Here is a 21124-nt window from a genome sequence, read left to right as displayed (position 1 = left end):
AATAAAATTCTAAATAAAGTCATATATTTTAATACACTTAGGCAGCAAATCAAACACAAGCTCAAACCACTGGTATGGCTATGTGAGCTATGTATTTAATTAGCCTTTGCAAAGACATTGCTAAATATTTTTATCTTAATTGGACATTTAATAATAAATTCTTTAAAACTGCTCTCTGCATTCCCCATTAATATTCTAGATTCTGGCCTTTAAAGTCAGCAAAAATGCACAGTAGCACACTACATAGCATACACTTACACATGCAGATACACACACACTACATAGCATACACTTACACATGCAGATACACACACACATTACATATCTTACAACATACACTTATACATGCAGATACACAGACACTACATAGTATACACTTATACATGCACACACACACACTACATAGCATACACTTATACATGCAGATACACATACACACTACATAGCTTACATTTATACATGCAGACACACACACACTACATAGCATAAACTTATATGCTATGGCAAGCACATTAGCTGGCAGTCTGTGGCTGCCACTGTTCGTTACCCTGGTATTAGCACTGCTCATTGTATAAAACTGAAGGCATGCTAGTATTATCACCAGGGGTTAGACATCATCACTACCAGAGGTAGGTTAGAGAGGTCACCATTACCCGTGGTCAGAGTGTTTACAGCCTTCTTATTCCTGCTTAACCCACACACTATTCCTTTTCTACAGGGAATCTAACAGATATCTAACCCTGTGAGAGCAAAGCCAGCTGCTTCTGAGTATGGGCGCAATAGAATTAAAAAAAATGTTTTTTTTTTAATGCCTGGGGCAAATCAGGACAGATGGCTAGCAACCCGGGACAGGGGGACAGACCCCTAAAATCGGGACTGTCCCGCGAAAATTGAGACAGTTGGGGGTATGAGGGGTTAACATGTTGACTTACCCATTGCCAAAAAGACTGCACATAAAGCTCTGCATTTTATGTTTAAAAAAAATATGAACCTTAAATGAATAAGTATGTTTGCTTATAAGAAGCTCCTAAAGGAAATCTTTTTCTTTTTTTTTAAATGAAGCAGCTTAGAAGGTTCACTAAATCTGTGACCAAAATAATAAAAGACAATAAAAACATTTTGTGAGACAGCAAAATTGCGATGTCTCTAATAACAGTGCTGGTAGCTTAATGCCTAAGAACTAGGTATATACATGACTCTTAATATAAATTGTACACTAACACATCCCTATAAACGTTATCAGTGTAGGTGATATTTCTGATCAGATTATTAAATTAGCCCGATAAGACCAATAGTGCTGTAAATGTTGTATAATAGGGCCATCATCTTGTAAAAGTATTAGGGTTGTAGCTGACACAACCTGCCTATATAAAATAGTAAGGGTTATATAACTCATAACTATATGCAAACAATTAGCTCATTGTAAGGGACACATCCCAAAGCATAGTCCACCAATATTAGAGAGATATAATGTTCTGTCAGGTGGGGTTCTATCAGACTATGAAGTCCTCATGAAATATTCCATGTTGATAGTTCCTGTCCAGAAACTTAACCGACCCTGCCAAGAACATGTCAGGCCAAGTATGGAACCTAAAAAAAAAGTTAGCCTACTCCATCTCTTCTAGAAGCGTACATACCCCATTCCCCTTCATGATATGCTGAGAAGGCTTAAAGGGTGAGAAATCTTTGGGGGGTTTTAGTAATAAAAAAAGCATTATTGATTATATAATGTCCAATAAAACACAAGTAACTGCTTCTTACCGTAAAACGAAGCTTGCAAAGCAATAAATATTATACCCGCCCACAAATGTAGGCTGGATTTTGCTATAATCCATTCAAAGCCCTCCATCCAATGGCGTTGCAGCAATGTCTTATTTATTTAAATATTTAAAGCAGTCTTAGTAGTCACTATCGGCATGTGCATAATATGTTGTGGGCAATCGCATGGGCAATGGACCTATATTCTACCGTCTTCGATATTTGTTATTCCACACGAACGTCACCATTCAGCATCTTTTTATGGCCAATAATTTTAACTTCCGTTTCTCAATATAATCATTTATTTTTTGTCTGTCAAAAACTATTTGCAACACAAGAAAGTAATCAATGTTAGCGTCACGTGTCCTCTTAACAACATCTGTCGAGGAGATGATGACGAGCGGCTGAAGGTAGATAATATTGTGTACAAGTACGCATGTGCTTCACAAAAGGATGTCTACTCCGCATGCGTGATGCCATTTTAGTTCTACCTAGGTAGAAATGGTCAATTTTCTAGAAAAGTCTTCAAATTATGGGTTTGGCAGCATTTATATTTCATGCTAATTGCATGAATATTTTAAAAAAAACAAAACGTTAATATGTGTTAATTACAATGTTCAATACATTTTTATGTAGTTTTCGAAAATTAAAAATAATTTTCTTTTACAAGATATGCCGAGTCCATGGGTTCCATCCTTACTTGTGGGATATTATCCTCCTGCTAACAGGAAGTGGCAAAGAGCACCACAGCAGAGCTGTTATATAGCTCCTTCCCTAACTCCTCACCCCAGTCATTCTCTTTGCCTATGCTAGTAATAGGAAGGGTAAAGTGTTAGTGGTGATAAAATCATAGTTTTATTTTCTTCAATCAAGAGTTTTTTATTTTTAAATGGTACTGGTGAGTACTATTTAGTTCAGGGAGGATATGGAAGAAGAATTCCCCCTGAATTTGATGATCTTAGCAACAGTTACTAAGGTCCATTATGGTTCCCACAGATCTGAAGGTAATATGGGAAAGATCTTCAGTGTGGAGGACTGTCTCATGCAGCAAGCAGCATTTGAGGTATGTTTCATCCTTTTATTTTCTGAGGAAACTTTGTATGTCAGAATTGGCTGTATTAGTTCCTTATAATGGGAACAAGGTAAGCAGTAGTCCTGTAATTGTAAAGGGAGTTACTGTCCTACTGGGTGTTTTCAACAAACATTTTTGCAGCACTTTATAAACGCAGCATTTTATTGACACTGGGATTTTGTTTTACATATAACCTTTGATAAGGGCTCATGAAAGAGACTTTATTTGGTAAATATTTAGTTTGGGGACCACATGGCTGTTATTAACCGCTTCTCATGCGGTAGTAGATTTTTTTAGTGCGACGTCCATTGTGGGCGGGGCCTATTTTCGCGCCTCAGTTGCACAGTTTACTTTGAAGGAGACAGCAGACATTAACTCCGGTTGGGCCTTATCTGTGTTCTATACTATCCGGATTGGTGTAGATTCGTTTGGCAGGTTTCTGGGGGCAGGTAGATGCCACAGCAGAGCTGTGGCAAGGTGCAAGGGTAGTTTTTCAGCAATTTATAATATTTTTGCTTGAATGTTCCTGTAAAGAGTAAATTACTTCTTGCATATAGTATGCAATAATTTTTGGAAACTCTGCTTATTTTTTCTTACTTTTGAACAATTATAGACGTTTTTAAGTATGTGTGAGAAAAAATGTGCGCTTTTATTTCTTAAAGGCGCAGTAACCGTTTTTTATAAATTTAATTCTTTGCAATAAATAAAGTGTTTTCAACTGTTGTAGTTATTACTACTTTGTTTAACATGTCTGACATTGAGGAAACTCATTGCTCTATGTGTTTGGAAACCATTGTGGAACCCCCACTTACATTGTGTACCACTTGTACTAATAGAGCCTTACACTGTAAAGATCATATTTTAGGAAATGATAGTATGTCTAAGGATGATTCTCAGTCTGTAGAGAATCAGGATATGCCATCCAATTCTCCCCAAGTGTCACAACCTTTAACACCCACACAAGTGACGCCTAGTACTTCTAATGCGTCTAGTTATTTTACTCTGCAAGATATGGCTGCAGTTATGTCTACTACTCTCACTGAGGTATTATCTAAACTGCCAGTTTTGCAAAGTAAACGCAGTAGGCCAGGTATTAATGTAAATACTGAACCCTCTGATGCTTTAGTAGCCATTTCCGATGTACCCTCACAATGCTCTGAATTGGGAGTCAGGGAATTATTGTCTGAGGGAGAACTTTCAGGGAATGTATTACCTCAGACAGATACGGACTTAACGTCCTTTAAATTTAAACTTGAACACCTTCGCCTGTTGCTCAGTGAGGTCTTAGTGACTCTGGATGATTTTGAACCTATTACAATTCCCCCAGAAAAATTATGTAAGATGGATAAATATCTAGAAGTACCTACTTACACTGATGTTTTTTCCGGTTCCTAAAAGAATTTTGGAAATTGTTAAAAAGGAATGGGATAGACCAGGCATACCGTTCTCTCCCCCTCCTAATTTTAAGAAAATGTTCCCTATATCAGACACCATCAAGGACTCTTGGCAAACGGTCCCTAAGATGGAGGGAGCAATATCTACTCTAGCTAAGCGTACAACTATATCTATTGAGGACAGTTGTGCTTTCAAAGACCCTATGGATAAAAAGTTAGAGGTTCTTCTAAAGAAATTATTTATTCACCAGGGTTTCTTGTTACAACCTGCTGCCTACATTGTTCCAGTAACTACGGCGGCGGCTTCCTGGTTTAACGCCCTTGAGGAGTCTCTGAAAGTAGAGACGCCCCTAGACGACATTTTGGACAGAATTAAAGCTCTCAAACTAGCTAATTCTTTTTTCACAGATGCGGTTTTTCAGATTACTAAATTAGCAGCAAAAAATGCATGCTTTGCCATATTGGCGCGCAGAGCGCTATGGTTGAAATCATGGTCTGCTGATGTATCATTAAAGTCTAAACTGTTAACTATTCCTTTCAAGGGTAAGACCCTGTTCGGCCCTGAATTGAAGGAAATCATTGCTGACATTACTGGAGGTAAAGGCCATGCCCTACCTCAAGACAAACCTCTTAGGATGAGGGGTAAACAAAATAATTTTCGTTCCTTTTGAAATTTCAGAGGAGTACCCTCTGCTTCCCCTTCCACCAATAAGCAAGAAGGTAATTTTGCTCAATCCAAGTCTGTCTGGAGACCTAATCAGACCTGGAATAAGGGTAAACAAGCCAAAAAGCCCGCTGCTGCTACCAAGACAGCATGAAGGGGCAGCCCCCGATCCGGGACCGGATCTAGTAGGGGGCAGACTTTCTCTCTTTGCTCAGGCTTGGGCAAGGGATGTGCAGGATCCCTGGGCATTAGAAATTGTGACCCAGGGGTATCAACTGGAATTCAAAAATTTTCCCCCAAGAGGGAGATTTCATCTTTCACGTTTGTCTGTACTCCAGACAAAAAGAGAGGCATTCTTACACTGTGTAAAAGACCTCTATTCCATGGGAGTAATTTGTCCAGTTCCAATACTGGAACAGGGACAGGGGTTTTTACTCCAACCTTTTCGTGGTTCTCAAAAAAGAGGGAACTTTCAGACCTATTTTAGATTTAAAGTGTCTAAACAAATTTCTCAGGGTCCCATCGTTCAAGATGGAGACTATACGAACAATCTTACCAATGATCCAGGAGGGTCAATACATGACCATCGTGGACCTAAAGGATGCGTACCTTTACATTCCTATCCACAAGTATCATCATCATTTTCTAAGGTTTGCTTTCTGGACAAGCATTATCAGTTTGTGGCCTTCCCTTCGGGTTGGCCACAGCTCCCAGAATCTTCACAAAGGTGCTAGGGTCCCTTCTAGCGGTTCTCAGGCCGCGGGGCATAGCAGTGGCGCCCTATCTGGACGATATTTTGGTTCAGGCGTCAACTTATCATCTGACCAAATCTCACACGGACATCGTGTTATCATTTCTAAGAACTCACGGTTGGAAAGTGAATATAGAAAAGAGTTCACTTGTTCCACAAACAAGAGTTCCATTCTTGGGAACTCTGATAGACTTGGTAGACATGAAAATATTTCTGACGGAGGTCAGAAAATCAAAGATTCTAAATACTTGCCGAGCTCTTCAGTCCATTCCTCGGCCATCAGTGGCGCAGTGTATGGAGGTCATTGGATTAATGGTAGCAGTGATGGACATCATCCCGTTTGCTTGCTTTCATCTCAGGCCACTGCAACTGTGCATGCTCAGACAGTGGAATGGGGATTATGCAAATTTATCTCCTCAGTTAAATCTGGATCAAGAGACCAGAGACTCTCTTCTTTGGTCGTTGTCACAGGATCATCTGTCCCAGGGAATGTGCTTCCGCAGACCATCATGGGTAATAGTGACAACGGACGCCAGCCTCTTGAAGGCTCAGGGAACTTGGACTCCGACGGAGTCTCAGTATCCAATCAATATTTTGGAACTGAGAGCAATATTCAATGCGCTTCAGGCGTGGCCTCAGTTGGCACTGACCAAGTTCATAAGATTCCAGTCGGACAATGTCACGACTGTAGCATATATCAATCATCAGGGGGGAACAAGAAGTTCTCTTGTGATGATAGAGGTATCAAAGATAATCCGATGGGCAGAGATTCACTCTTGCCATCTATCAGCAATCTATATCCCAGGAGTAGAGAACTGGGAGGCGGATTTTCTAAGTCGTCAGACTTTTCATCTGGGGGAGTGGGAACTCCATCCGGAGGTGTTTGCATCGTTGATTCATCAATGTGGCACACCGGAATTGGATCTGATGGCATCTCGACAGAATGCCAAACTTCCACGCTACGGGTCCAGGTCAAGGGATCCCCAGGCTGTACTGATAGATGCTCTAGCAGTACCTTGGTCGTTCAACCTGGCTTATGTGTTTCCACCATTTCCTCTCCTGCCTCGTGTGATTGCAAGAATCAAACAGGAGAGAGCTTCAGTAATTCTAATAGCGCCTGCGTGGCCACGCAGGACTTGGTATGCGGATCTAGTGGACATGTCATCTCTGCCACCGTGGAAACTGCCATTGAGACAGGACCTTCTCATTCAAGGTCCGTTCCAACATCCAAATCTAAATTCTCTGCAGCTGACTGCCTGGAGATTGAACGCTTGATCTTATCTAAGCGGGGATTCTCTGAGTCGGTCATTGATACTCTGATTCAGGCTCGCAAGCCTGTCACTAGAAAGATTTACCATAAAATATGGCGTAAATATCTTTATTGGTGTGAATCCAAGGGTTACTCATGGAGTAAGATTAGGATTCCTAGGATCTTGTCTTTTCTCCAAGAAGGATTGGAAAAAGGATTATCTGCTAGTTCTTTAAAAGGACAAATTTCTGCTTTGTCAATTTTATTACATAAGCGTCTGGCGGATGCCCCAGACGTTCAGTCTTTTTGTCAGGCTTTAATCAGAATCAAGCCTGTGTTTAAATCTGTTGCTCCACCATGGAGTCTGAATTTAGTTCTTAAGGTTCTTCAAGGGGTTCCGTTTGAACCCATGCATTCCATAGATATTAAACTGTTATCTTGGAAGGTTTTATTTTTAGTTGCTATCTCTTCTGCTCAAAGAGTTTCTGAGCTTTCTGCTTTACAATGTGATTCGCCTTATCTTATATTCCATTCTGATAAGGTGGTTTTACGTACTAAACCTGGATTCTTTCCTAAGGTTGTTTCAGATAAGAATATTAATCAGGAAATTGTTGTTCCTTCCGTGTGTCCTAATCCTGCTTCTAAGAAGGAACGTCTATTACATAACTTGGATGTGGTCCGTGCTTTAAAGTTTTACTTACAAGTGACCAAGGATTTCAGACAAACATCCTCTCTTTTTGTTGTTTATTCTGGAAAACGTAGGGGTCAAAAAGCTACGGCTACCTCTCTCTCTTTTTGGCTGAAATGCATCATCCGCCTGACATATGAGACTGCTGGACAGCAGCCTCCTGAAAAAATTACGGCTCATTCTACTAGAGCTGTGGCTTCCACATGGGCTTTCAAAAACAATGCTTCTGTTGAACAGATTTGTAAGGCTGCAACTTGGTCCTCCCTTCATATTTTTTCCAAATTTTACAAATTTGATACTTTTGCTTCTTCTGAGGCTATTTTTGGGAGAAAGGTTCTTCAAGCAGTGGTGCCTTCCGTTTAGGTTCCTGTCTTGTCCCTCCCTTTCATCCGTGTCCTAAAGCTTTGGTATTGGTATCCCACAAGTAAGGATGAAACCCGTGGACTTGGCATATCTTGTAAAAGAAAAGGAAATTTATGCTTACCTGATAAATTAATTTGTTTTACAATATGCCGAGTCCACGGCCCAGCCAGTAACTTTAAGACATGATTTATTTTATTTTTTCAAAAGTTCAGTCACCTCTGCACCTTTTAGCTTTTCCTTTCTCTTCCTATACCTTCGGTCGAATGACTGGGGGGAGGAGTTAGGGGAGGAGCTATATAACAGCTCTGCTGGGGTGCTCTTTGCCACTTCCTGTTAGCAGGAGGATAATATCCCACAAGTAAGGATGAAACCCGTGTACTCAGCATATCGTAAAAGAAATTAATTTATCAGGTAAGCATAAATTTCCTTTTTTGGGTTTACTATCCCTTTAATTTGTCTGGTAGTTGACAACTTAGCTCTCTCTTAAGTGTAACCAGAGGATTTAATTTCCACAACTGATCCGGTATGGCGAAAAAGTGCCTATGGCTGACACACATAGAAGATATTTCTGGGGTCCATAGGACACTCCTAACCCACTGCAGGAGGTCGGCCGGATCCTCCGTGACTGAGAAAGAGAATTGTGAGCTATGGTCTGTCATCTCACACAGGTCTCCTGTGTTGCAATCGGGAACTAATGCAGGAACACTTAACCCCACTGTTAGCTGTGAGCAGACCTAGCGTGTTGCGGGATCCATCTTGTCTTGTAGTGTGAGCTCTGGTATGTCTTCTGCACACTGCAGATTCTGTAGAGTTGAGATAAGGTCCCCAAAATTATTTTACATCTGTAACTCTAGTTTTGCTGATAGTGACCGAGTCAGCCTGTATACTTCCTCCATTATGTTGCAGGATGGTTTTAACTGCCTTACCCAGGTGATCGCCAAAATCCTCATCAATCCAGAACAGGGTTCTTCATGGGCTATTTGATATAATATCAACATCTATCGGTACCATGATAGCTAATAAAGTTTTATGTTTAACAGCTAGATTGTCAATGCTGCTGAATCAGTAAAATAATCGGCAGATTATAACGTTGAAGTGAAGAACTACATGTTTTGTGACCTATCATGGCCGCCTGGACACGCCTCTATTGGATATATTTTATTGATGCTGTGCTTGGGATATCTTTTTGCTTATATGAAACTCTAAGTATCCCTACCTGCAGCCGCTGGAGTAACCGCTACAGGAGCTTGTGTCATTCTATACCCTGGAATACATTGAAGAATGTCACTTCCACCTCAAAGATTCACACAGATTCCACATATAGACGGTCCGGTGAGGAGAAGAATAGGGGATCACGGTGATCACATGGTCTTGTATCTCTCGGATCCCGGACTAACCACCTCAAGGGAGAAGAAACCCTGACCGATAATAAGAGGTATGAGAGGGGGGTTACCATATAATAAGTGGAATAGAAGATGAAAGTGAAGGAGTGTGTGACAGACTAATAACCGGGATTGTTTTTAAAGCTATTTGAAAGCAATTCGTTTGGTTCTGCTCCTTTAACGCCCTACAAAGCACCCCTCTACATGTCTACACCAAAAAACACCCATGCTAAATAGTTTCTAAATTTTTTCCTGAGTTTAGGAATACCCAATGTTTACATGTTCTTTGTTTTTTTTTTGCAAGTTATAGAGCAGTAAGTACAAGTAGCACTTTGCTATTTCCAAACCATTTTTTTTCCAGAATTGGCGATAGTTACATTGTAACACTGATATCTGTCAGTAATCCCTGAATAACCCTTCACATGTATATATTTTTTTAGTAGACAAACCAAAGTATTGATATAGGCCCATTTTGCTATATTTCATGCCACCATTTTACCGCCAAATGCGATCAAATAAAAAAAAATAGTTTTCACAAACTTTAGGTTTCTCATTGAAATTATTTACAAACAAAACAGCTTGTGCAATTATGGCACAAATGGATGTAAATGCTTCTCTGGGATCCCCTTTGTTCTGAAATAGCAGACATATATGGCTTTGGCATTGCTTTTTGGTAATTAGAAGGCCACTAAAAGCCGCTGCACACCACACTTGTGTTAAGCCCAGCAGTGAAGGGGTTAATTAGGTAGCTTGAAGTGAACTTGTAGGGTTAATTTTAGCTTTGGTGTAGTGTAGTAGACAACTAGGGTTGCCAGGTGTCCGGTATTAGACCGGACTGTCCGGTATTTCAGGATACTGCCCGGTAAATTTATCTTAAAAAATTATGTACACACACACAAATACAATTTATATAAGTATATTTAATAATATATGTATAATATAATATTGTGAATATATATACTGTATATATACACATACTGTATATGTATACTGTATATATGTATATATATATATATACACAATTTCTATTAAAAAAAATCACCCGCCAACAGATCGCCCCCCCCCCCCCCCCCCCCCCCGTTTATCTGTCCGGTATTTTTGTGGCAGACACCTGGCAACCCTATAGACAACCCAAAGTATTGATCTAGGCCTATTTTGGTATAGTTCATGCCACCATTTCACCGCCAATTGCAATCAAATAAACAAAATCGTTAACTTAAGAAAGTCTGCCAGTACTAAAATAAAAGGTAGTTTTTTTATAGTTATTCTGCAGTGTTGGATCTCCCCTTAGTCCCCAACCTCCCTGATGCCCCCCAAACAGCTCTCTTACCCTCTACCTATTTGCCGCCATATTGGGTACTGGCAGGAGGTTATATTCTGTAGTGTAGCTGCCCCCCCCCCCCGCAATACCCTACCCCCTCCCAGATCTCTTTCCAAACATTTATTACCCCTCTCCCTCTATCCCTTACACTTTTCTGTAGTGTAGCGGTCCCAGTCCCACCAGCTCCCGCGCTCTCCCGCCCACCCGTGCGCGCTCCCGTCCACCTGCTACTGGCACAATCATCCTAACAGGAAGAGGATCAGTGATGGGCTGCCCACCCGCCTCCCTGCTAAGGCTCCCATCCCTACAGTATCACTAGATATCTTTCCTCATTGGGTAATTAAGCAAAAGCGCTTAAGAGTCTTATCCTTCCCTAAAAAATAAGGCTCCCACCCACCAACGATTGGCACCATCTGGCTGATGCAGAGTGGGCCACACAGTGGCTCTCTCTGCATCAGTGACTTAAACAAAGGGTATTGCATGATGCTTCAATATCGAGGCATCACTGCAATACCTTGAAAGTATCTGGAAGCCATCACGATCGCTTTCAGCGCTTGATACCCCAGAGGACGTGCCAGGCACATCTTTTGTCATTAATTGACACCCTTTGGAGGACGTGCCTGGCACATCCTTGGTCGTAAAGGGGTTAACAGCCCCTGACTTATGTATTTTTCATAAGTGTCCTCCCTTAAAGAGGTAATATGGCAATCCTAGCTGGAAGGATCAACCTCACTGCAATCAATTTCTTTTCTATTTTACTGTTGTTTAATTTTCCTTCTTATATTGAGGAGTAGGTGGTAATTTTTAGCTCAATAACTATTAGATTTAAATAACTGATCTTCACTGCTGAGCTGCTGTTGGGGGTAATCAGATGTTGAAGTGCTGCAACATAATTTGCACACAAAACCTACTTTGGCAAGTGGAGGGCAGATATGTGCTTGGCGCTTAAGCTGTAATGCTTTTTATAAATCCAACTCCTAAAGAAACCAGTACAGACTTGAATAAGATACAAGAACTGATGTCTGTATTTGAAGTTGTTCAAGATGATGATAGTTAATACTGGACCAAACATCTATGCAAGGAAGAAATGTGTGCAAATTATTTATTAGGCCGAGGTTAAACCCAAGCAATATTGTAATGGCAAGTATCAAGGTGTGGTCAATGAGATAATGACTTGGGACAAAGGGAAGCAAGCTATCAAATGGAAAGTCTTGTTTGCTACACAGGGATCTTTAGATCTCTGGATTCTGTGAGAAAGGGAGCCCGTCAGGAAATTCATGGAAACAGCACAGAAAGATAACTGTAAGTGGAAGAAAGTAATTTGATAGGAAGCAAATTAATTAACGGACTAGTTTTTAAGAGTATAGTAACATTTCCAAGCAGTGCGATAATCTAATCACCATCATCATTATCATTTCTGTTTCCTGGCAATGAAAATCCCACAAGGATTATTATGAGTGTCAAATGTGCATTTTATAAATAATGTAATTTTATAGTAGTGGAATGTTAATGGTTATTTACTAAATATAAAAACTACTCAGTGGTTCAAACACCCCTGAGACAATTAGCAAATTTTCTGATGTTTCACTATTTAGAGCAGATGCGTAATTTCAGCTAAACTTCTTTTCTCTTGTAAGGTGTATCCAGTCCACGGATCATCCATTACTTGTGGGATATTCTCCTTCCCAACAGGAAGCTGCAAGAAGATCACCCACAGCAGAGCTGTCTATATAGCTCCTCCCCTAACTGCCACTCCCAGTCATTCTCTTGCAGCTCTCGACAAGATAGGAAGTAGCTAGAGAGATGTGGTGTTTTTTATTTAGTTTATCTTCAATCAAAAGTTTGTTATTTTCAAATGGTACCGGAGTTGTACTATTTTAGCCTCAGGCAGAAAATAGAAGAAGAGTCTGCCTGTGGTCTTTGATGATCTTAGCAGGTTGTAACTAAGATCCATTGCTGTTCTCACACATAACTGAAGAGAGAGATAACTTCAGTGGGGGAATGGCGTGCAGGGTCTCCTGCTATGAGGTATGTGCAGTTTAAATTTTTCTAGAGAAAGAATATGCTAGAAAATGCTGTTAATACCGGAGTTATTTAAGGTAAGCCTGATTACAGTGATTTAATAACGACTTGTATCATGCTTGCTGTAAAAGGTAATATTCTTATTACTTTCTCACATTACTAAAAAATAAAACGTTTGCTGGAAAGTGGTGATAAAACTTTATTGGGGCCCAGTTTTTTCCACATGGCTGGCTAGATTTTGCCTAGGGTTAGTTTTGTTAGGCCCTCTCACTGTGAATACAGGGTGGGAGGGGCCTATTTTCACGCCTAAATGCGCATCAGATTTTGCAGCTTGAGACATCCAGTTTCCCTAAAGGAGTCTCCTGAACACTTAGGACTTCTCTGAGGGGTTTTTGTGCCTTTCAAAATCGTTATATGGGCAGGTAGGGCCACAGCAGAGCTGTGGCAGTTTGTTGTGACTGTTTAAAAACGTTTATTTCGTTTTTTTTGATCCGGTTTTGAAACTAAGGGGTTAATCATCCATTTGCAAGTGGGTGCAATGCTCTGTTAGTCTATTATACACACTGTAAAAATTTCGTAAGATTTACTGCTTTTTATCACTGTTTTTCAATTTCTGACAAAATTTGTTTCTCTTAAAGGCACAGTACCGTTTTTATTTTTTGCTTGTTTACATTTATCAAAGTGTTTTCCAAGCTTGCTGGTCTCATTGCTAGTCTGTTTAAACATGTCTGACATAGAGGAAACTCCTTGTTCATTATGTTTAGAAGCCATTGTGGAACCCCCTCTTAGAATGTGTACCAAATGTACTGATTTTACTTTAAGTTATAAAGATCATATTCTGTCTTTAAAAGATTTATCACCAGAGGAAACTGACAAGGGGGAAGTTATGCCGACTAACTCGCCCCATGTGTCAGAACCTTTGACTCCCGCTCAAGGGACTCCCGCTCAAGTGGCGCCAAGTACATCTAGCGCGCCCATGGCGTTTACTTTACAAGACATGGCGGCAGTTATGGATCATACCCTTACAGCGGTATTGTCCAAACTACCAGGGTTACAAGGAAAGCGAGACAGCTCTGGGACTAGTAGCTATGTCTGATATCCCCTCACAATATGCAGAAGCTGAGGCAGGAGAGCTTCTTTCTGTGGGTGATTTTTCTGCTTCAACCTGATTCTGATATGTCTACATTTAAATTTAAGCTTGAACACCTCCGCGTGTTGCTCAGGGAGGTTTTAGCTACTCTGGATGACTGTGACACCATTATAGTGCCAGAGAAATTGTGTAGATTGGATAAATACTATGCAGTGCCTGTTTACACTGATGTTTTTCCAATACCTAAAAGGTTTTCAGAAATTATTACTAAGGAATGGGATAGACCAGGTGTACCATTCTCTCCCCCTCCTATTTTTAAGAAAATGTTTCCAATAGATGCCGCTACACGGGACTTATGGCAAACGGTCCCTAAGGTGGAGGGAGTAGTTTCTACCCTAGCTAAGCGTACAACTATCCCCGTCGAGGACAGTTGTGCTTTCCTAGATCCAATGGATAAAAAGTTATAGGGTTACCTTAAGAAAATGTTTATTCAACAAGGTTTTATTCTCCAGCCTCTTGCATGCATTGCCCCGGTCACTGCTGCTGCGGCCTTCTTGTTTGAGTCTCTGGAAGAGGCCTTACATGTAGAAACTCCATTGGATGATATACTTGACAAGCTTAAAGCGCTTAAGCTAGCCAATTCATTTGTTTCTGACGCCGTTGTTCATTTAACCAAACTAACGGCTAAGAACTCAGGTTTTGCTATTCAGGCGTGTAGGGCGCTATGGCTTAAATCCTGGTCAGCTGACATTACTTCAAAGTCTAAGCTTCTCAACATTACCTTCAAGGGGCAGACCCTATTTGGGCCTGGACTGAAGGAGATCATTTCTGATATTACTGGAGGAAAAGGTCATGCCCTTCCTCAGGATAGGTCTAATAAATTAAGGACCAAACAAACTAATTTTCGTGCCTTTCGAAACTTTAAGACGAGCGCAGCATCAACTTCCTCTAATGCAAAACAAGAGGGAAATTTTGCCCAGTCCAAGCCGGTCTGGAGACCTAACCAGGCCTGGAACAAAGGTAAGCAGGCCAAGAAGCCTGCTGCTGCCTCTAAGACAGCATGAAAGATCAGCCCCCGATCCGGTAACGGATCTAGTAGGGGGCAGACTTTCTCTCTTCGCCCAGGTTTGGGCAAGAGATGTCCAGGATCCCTGGGCGTTGGAAATTGTGTCCCAGGGATATCTTCTGGACTTTAAAGCTTCTTCCCCAAAAGGAAGATTACACCTCTCACAATTATCTGCAGACCAGATAAAGAGAGAGGCATTCTTACATTGTGTTCAAGACCTCCTAGTTATGGGAGTGATCCACCCAGTTCCAAAGGAGGAACAGGGGCAAGGCTTCTATTCAAATCTCTTTGTGGTTCCCAAGAAAGAGGGAACCTTCAGACCAATCTTAGATCTCAAGATCCTAAACAAATTTCTCAGGGTCCCATCTTTCAAGATGGAGACTATTCGAACCATCCTACCTATGATCCAGGAGGGTCAATACATGACTACCGTGGACTTAAAGGATGCTTATCTTCACATTCCGATACACAAAGATCATCATCGGTTTCTCAGGTTCGCCTTCCTAGACAGGCATTACCAGTTTGTGGCTCTTCCCTTTGGGTTAGCTACGGCACCAAGAATCTTTACGAAGGTTCTGGGGTCACTTCTGGCGGTCCTAAGGCCACGGGGCATAGCAGTAGCCCCTTACTTAGACGACATTCTGATACAGGCGTCGAATTTCCAAATCGCCAAGTCCCATACGGACATTGTTCTGTCATTCCTGAGGTCTCATGGGTGGAAAGTGAACGAAAAGAAGAGTTTTCTATCCCCTCTCACAAGAGTTTCCTTCCTGGGAACTCTGATAGATTCTGTAGAAATGAGGATTTACCTGACAGAGGACAGGTTGTCAAAACTTCTAAATTCCTGCCGTGTTCTTTATTATACTTCTCGCCCTTCGGTGGCTCAGTGTATGGAAGTAATCGGCTTAATGGTAGCGGCAATGGACATAGTTCCGTTTGCCCGCCTACATCTCAGATCGCTGCAACTCTGCATGCTCAGTCAGTGGAATGGGGATTACACAGATTTGTCCCCTCTACTAAATCTGGATCAAGAGACCAGGGATTCTCTTCTCTGGTGGCTATATCGGCCAGATTGGACAATAGTAACAACAGATGCCAGCCTTCTGGGCTGGGGTGCAGTCTGGAACTCTCTGAAGGCTCAGGGGTCGTGGACTCAGGAGGAGGCACTCCTTCCAATAAACATTCTGGAACTAAGAGCGATATTCAATGCTCTTCAGGCTTGGCCTCAGCTAGCGGCAGTGAGGTTCATCAGATTTCAGTCGGACAACATCATGACTGTAGCTTACATCAACCATCAAGGGGGAACAAGGAGTTCCCTAGCGATGTTGGAGGTTTCAAAGATAATTCGATGGGCAGAGATTCACTCTTGCCATCTATCAGCTATCCATATCCCAGGAGTAGAGAACTGGGAGGCAGATTTTCTAAGTCGACAGACTTTTCATCCGGGGGAGTGGGAGCTCCATCCGGAGGTGTTTGTACAGTTGATTCAACGTTGGGGCAAACCAGAACTGGATCTCATGGCGTTACGGATCCAGGTCCAGGGATCCCAAGGCAGCGCTGATAGATGCTCTAGCAGCGCCTTGGTCCTTCAACCTGGCTTATGTGTTTCCACTGTTTCCTCTGCTCCCTCGTCTGATTGCCAAGATCAAACAGGAGAGAGCATCTGTAATTTTGATAGCACCTGCGTGGCCACGCAGGACTTGGTATGCAGATCTGGTGGACATGTCATCCTTTCCACCATGGACTCTGCCTCTGAGACAGGACCTTCTACTTCAGGGTCCTTTCAACCATCCAAATCTAATTTCTCTGCGGCTGACTGCTTGGAGATTGAACGCTTGATTTTATCAAAGCGTGGTTTCTCCGAGTATTGATACCTTAATACAGGCGCGAAAGCCTGTCACCAGGAAAATCTATCATAAGATATGGTGTAAATATCTTCATTGGTGTGAATCCAAGGGTTACTCATGGAGTAAGGTCAGGATTCCTAGGATATTATCTTTTCTCCAAGAAGGATTGGAGAAGGGTTTGTCAGCTAGTTCCTTAAAGGGACAGATTTCTGCTCTGTCTATTCTTTTGCACAAACGTCTGGCTGAGGTTCCAGACGTGCAGGCGTTTTGTCAGGCTCTAGTCAGAATCAAGCCTGTGTTTAAACCTGTTGCTCCGCCTTGGAGTTTAAATTTAGTTCTTAAGGTTCTTCAAGGGGTTCCGTTTGAACCTTTGCATTCCATAGATATTAAGCTCTTATCCTGGAAGGTTCTGTTTTTAGTAGCTATCTCCTCGGCTCGAAGAGTTTCGGAGTTATCTGCTTTACAATGTGATTCCCCTTATCTCATTTTTCATGCAGATAAGGTAGTGTTACGTACCAAACCTGGTTTTTTACCTAAGGTGGTATCTAATAAAAATATCAATCAGGAGATTGTTGTACCATCACTGTGTCCTAATCCTTCTTCAAAGAAGGAACGTCTTTTACACAATCTTGACGTGGTTCGTGCTTTAAAGTTTTATTTACAAGCTACTAAAGATTTTCGTCAAACATCTGCATTGTTTGTTGTCTACTCTGGACAGAGGAGAGGCCAAAAGGCTTCGGCAACCTCTCTTTCTTTTTGGCTAAGGAGTATAATATGCTTAGCTTATGAGACTGCTGGCAAGCAGCCTCCTGAAAGAATTACAGCTCATTCTACTAGAGCGGTAGCTTCCACATGGGCTTTTAAAAATGAGGCTTCTGTTGAACAGATTTGTAAGGCGGCGACTTGGTCTTCGCTTCATATTTTTTCAAAATTCTATAAATTTGATACTTTTGCTTCTTCGGAGGCTATTTTTGGGAGAAAGGTCTTTTAGGCAGTGGTGCCTTACGTTTAAGCGCCTGCCTTGTCCCTCCCTTCATCCGTGTCCTATAGCTTTGGTATTGGTATCCCACAAGTAATGGATGATCCGTGGACTGGATACACCTTACAAGAGAAAACAAAATTTATGCTTACCTGATAAATTTATTTCTCTTGTGGTGTATCCAGTCCACGGCCCGCCCTGTCATTTTAAGGCAGGTGTTTTTTATTTTTAAACTACAGTCACCACTGCACCCTATAGTTTCTCCTTTCTCTTGCTTGTCTTCGGTCGAATGACTGGTAGTGGCAGTTAGGGGAGAAGCTATATAGACAGCTCTGCTGTGGGTGATCCTCTTGCAGCTTCCTGTTGGGAAGGAGAATATCCCACAAGTAATGGATGATCCGTGGACTGGATACACCACAAGAGAAATAAATTTATCAGGTAAGCATAAATTTTGTTTTTTAATATATATATTTATATACAGTTTTATATATATAAATATATATATATATATATATATATATATACACATATATACACACACTAAGGGGCCGATTTATCATTGTCTGTCCTACATAATACGCTGTAGCGTATCATGTTCGACAGACATCGCTGAATGCAGACAGAGTACCCTGTCGGCATTTAACATTGCACAAGCAGTTCTGGTGAACTTCTTGTGCAATGCCGCCCCCTGCAGATTCACAGCCAATCGGCCGCTAGCAGGGGGTGTCAATCAACCCAATCATTTAGGATCGGGCAGATTGCAGACCCCAGCCTCAGAGGCAGCGGACCAGTTATGTAGCAGCGGTCTTAAGCTCATGCGAAAACAGGGGCATCTTTCGGCCCTTGATAAATCGGCATATATATATATATATATATATATATATATATATATACACAAAACACGGGTGGGGTCAGCACTCTCAGGCTTTACCCGGTACACATCCCATGACCCTGCAACATGCACAGCCCTGGGTGCAAACCAGCACTCTCGGGAAGCTGCACTGTTACCAGAGTCACAGGCAGTTAACCCCAGTCAGGCCTGGGTGCAAGGCCCAAACAGGGAAAATTACAAAAAAATAATACATTAATATAAACAGACAGATAAAGTCCAGCACTCACTCACAAGCTCTCAACTAAGATAAAAAGCAGCAATGGAAGAGTTAGTTACCGCATCTGGCCAAATGGGAAAAGCCCAGGTTATATATATATACACATATAAGACCAACAAATATGACGTGATTTCTGCAATTTCACATCCATGCCATGCTCACAGCTCAGGGCAGATTTTTACAATATGGAAAATACTCGTGGAACAATTATACCATAGGACATAAATCCAAAAACAGGTAATGTTATAGAGAAACGTGTCAAGTATGTAAATAAAAAAAATACTAATCCAATTTATCTATCTGTTTGCCTTCACATTATGTACATTACAATCATACACATTTGACCAAAATGTGCTAAACCCTCACCCCCTAATCATTGCCCCCAAAGTGAGTGGGTTTAAATCTTTATCTCATCTTGCTTCTAGAACTAACATTTGAGTTACTTTTTAACTACCATGGGCTCCGTACCTAGTACCAGATTCCCTTCGGAGCTAAGACATGTGTTTTGGTATAGAAGCTAATTGCATCACCCATGCAATGTACACAATAACACAACAAAATATGTCTGTGTTCATAGATTGGACTGTAGGCACATTCTAAGGGCATATAAATAATTCATTAAAAAAGGATCATGCCATTCCTAAACAAACACACAAAACAATTATCAAAAGCAAAATGTTATAATTCTAAGAACAGTTTTATCACAGAATGCCCTTCATTTTCCGTATGCTAAAGTAGACAAACTCTGGTGCTGTTTTACAGCTAGCTTGTGAATTATATGCAGAGTTTTCATGCTTCTAATGAATCACTCAGTACCAAGTCAAGATAATAAATAACAATGAAATAACCTTTCATGATGTCTAGCACATTTCATCCAGAAAGCCTGAATAAATTAAGCCCATGCATGGAAAACATCTGCCCAGTGGCCTATAGCGTTCATATACCTAAGGGTTAATTAATGTTTTCTAAATTTTGTATCACCCTTTTAGAAAATGTGTCATGTCTGACAGTGTGTGCCTTGGTGCAAGCACCTGACAGTTTCCTAGCAATGAATTAACGTCTACAACAGTCATATGGGAAATCTTCTATAAGGGCTTGCAAACACAAGCTAAACTGCTGTATTGTATCAAATACAAGATGAGAACATTAATGACTCAGTGAATGACAGATGAATGAACTGATCACTCAAGGTCAGAGTATGATTACTGTTACTGACTGGGGCTGGGGATTGAGGGGATTCAATTATTACCTTGGAGTTCCCAGCTGTATCCTGACCTTTTAACCCCTTTAGTAAAAATACAAGGGATTGTTATACCTTGTTGATGTAGAGAAAGATACACATTAGCAGTGAGATTGGCAATTTTCAAAGCTTTTTCCAACCTCAAGAAAATGTTCTGCAAAGAATTTATTTAAACCATTTAGTCCTGAAGAATACATGACCCTCACAGAGTTAGCAGGATTAAGGAGTTTAGTAAAAGGGAAAATATCACATAAACACATCAGGTAAGTGTACTGCTAAGCTTAGTAAATGAAAAGATACACAAATAATTTTAAGGGCCATTATAGTAGAAAAATGACATGATCTAATCAGAGCATGTAATTTTAAGACTATCGTCCCTGCAGTACTGTGTGTTTAACCCCTGCAATGGGGTTAAACACACAGTAGAATTACTGCTCAGTGCACTGCTGATCCAGAGCAGAAAACGCTGGTGATCCAATCAGCTGCGCTAGTTGCACATCTGAGTTGTGCAACTAGAACTGCTGATTAGATCACCGTGAGTTTTGATATAAAAAAATATGTTCCAATAATAAATAGAACATATACAGTGAGATAGTGATAATGAGAGAAAGCAGGAATGTTTTTAAAAATGTTTCAATCAATTAAATTTTGAATTAATCTTTAGCTTCATTTTAAGACTTGATTTTCCCATAAGGCATAGTAAGCTGCGGCCTAGGTTTTCTTAAACTACAAGGGCACCTGTTGCTTGCACTAAAATAATGAAATTACACTGCTAAATTCCTCTCTAGCTAGTACTACTGAGTAAAACATTCCAAGAATCTAAAAGGTTTAGTCAGCTGATTGATTGTAAAATTCAAATAATCTTTTTTTTTTTTGCATACAGATTTGAATTACTCTTAGAATGTACTTACAGTCTAATCTTTTTTTCCCTTTTCTTTATTACATTTCATGAGATACAGTCCTGTTTTGTTTTGTTTTTTAATCCAGCTAAAGTTGGAAGAACCACTTTTCCCATAATATTTTGTAGTCCTGAGAGGATGCTGAATTGAACCAATCAGGAATAAGATTTTTTTCCATTTGAACTGTATATTTGAGCAATCGAAGAGAACAGGGGGTTAATTTCACTGTA

This window comes from Bombina bombina, chromosome 6, assembly GCF_027579735.1.
Source record: "Bombina bombina isolate aBomBom1 chromosome 6, aBomBom1.pri, whole genome shotgun sequence".
NCBI lineage: Eukaryota > Metazoa > Chordata > Amphibia > Anura > Bombinatoridae > Bombina > Bombina bombina.
Note: the sequence above shows the minus strand (reverse complement) of the source record.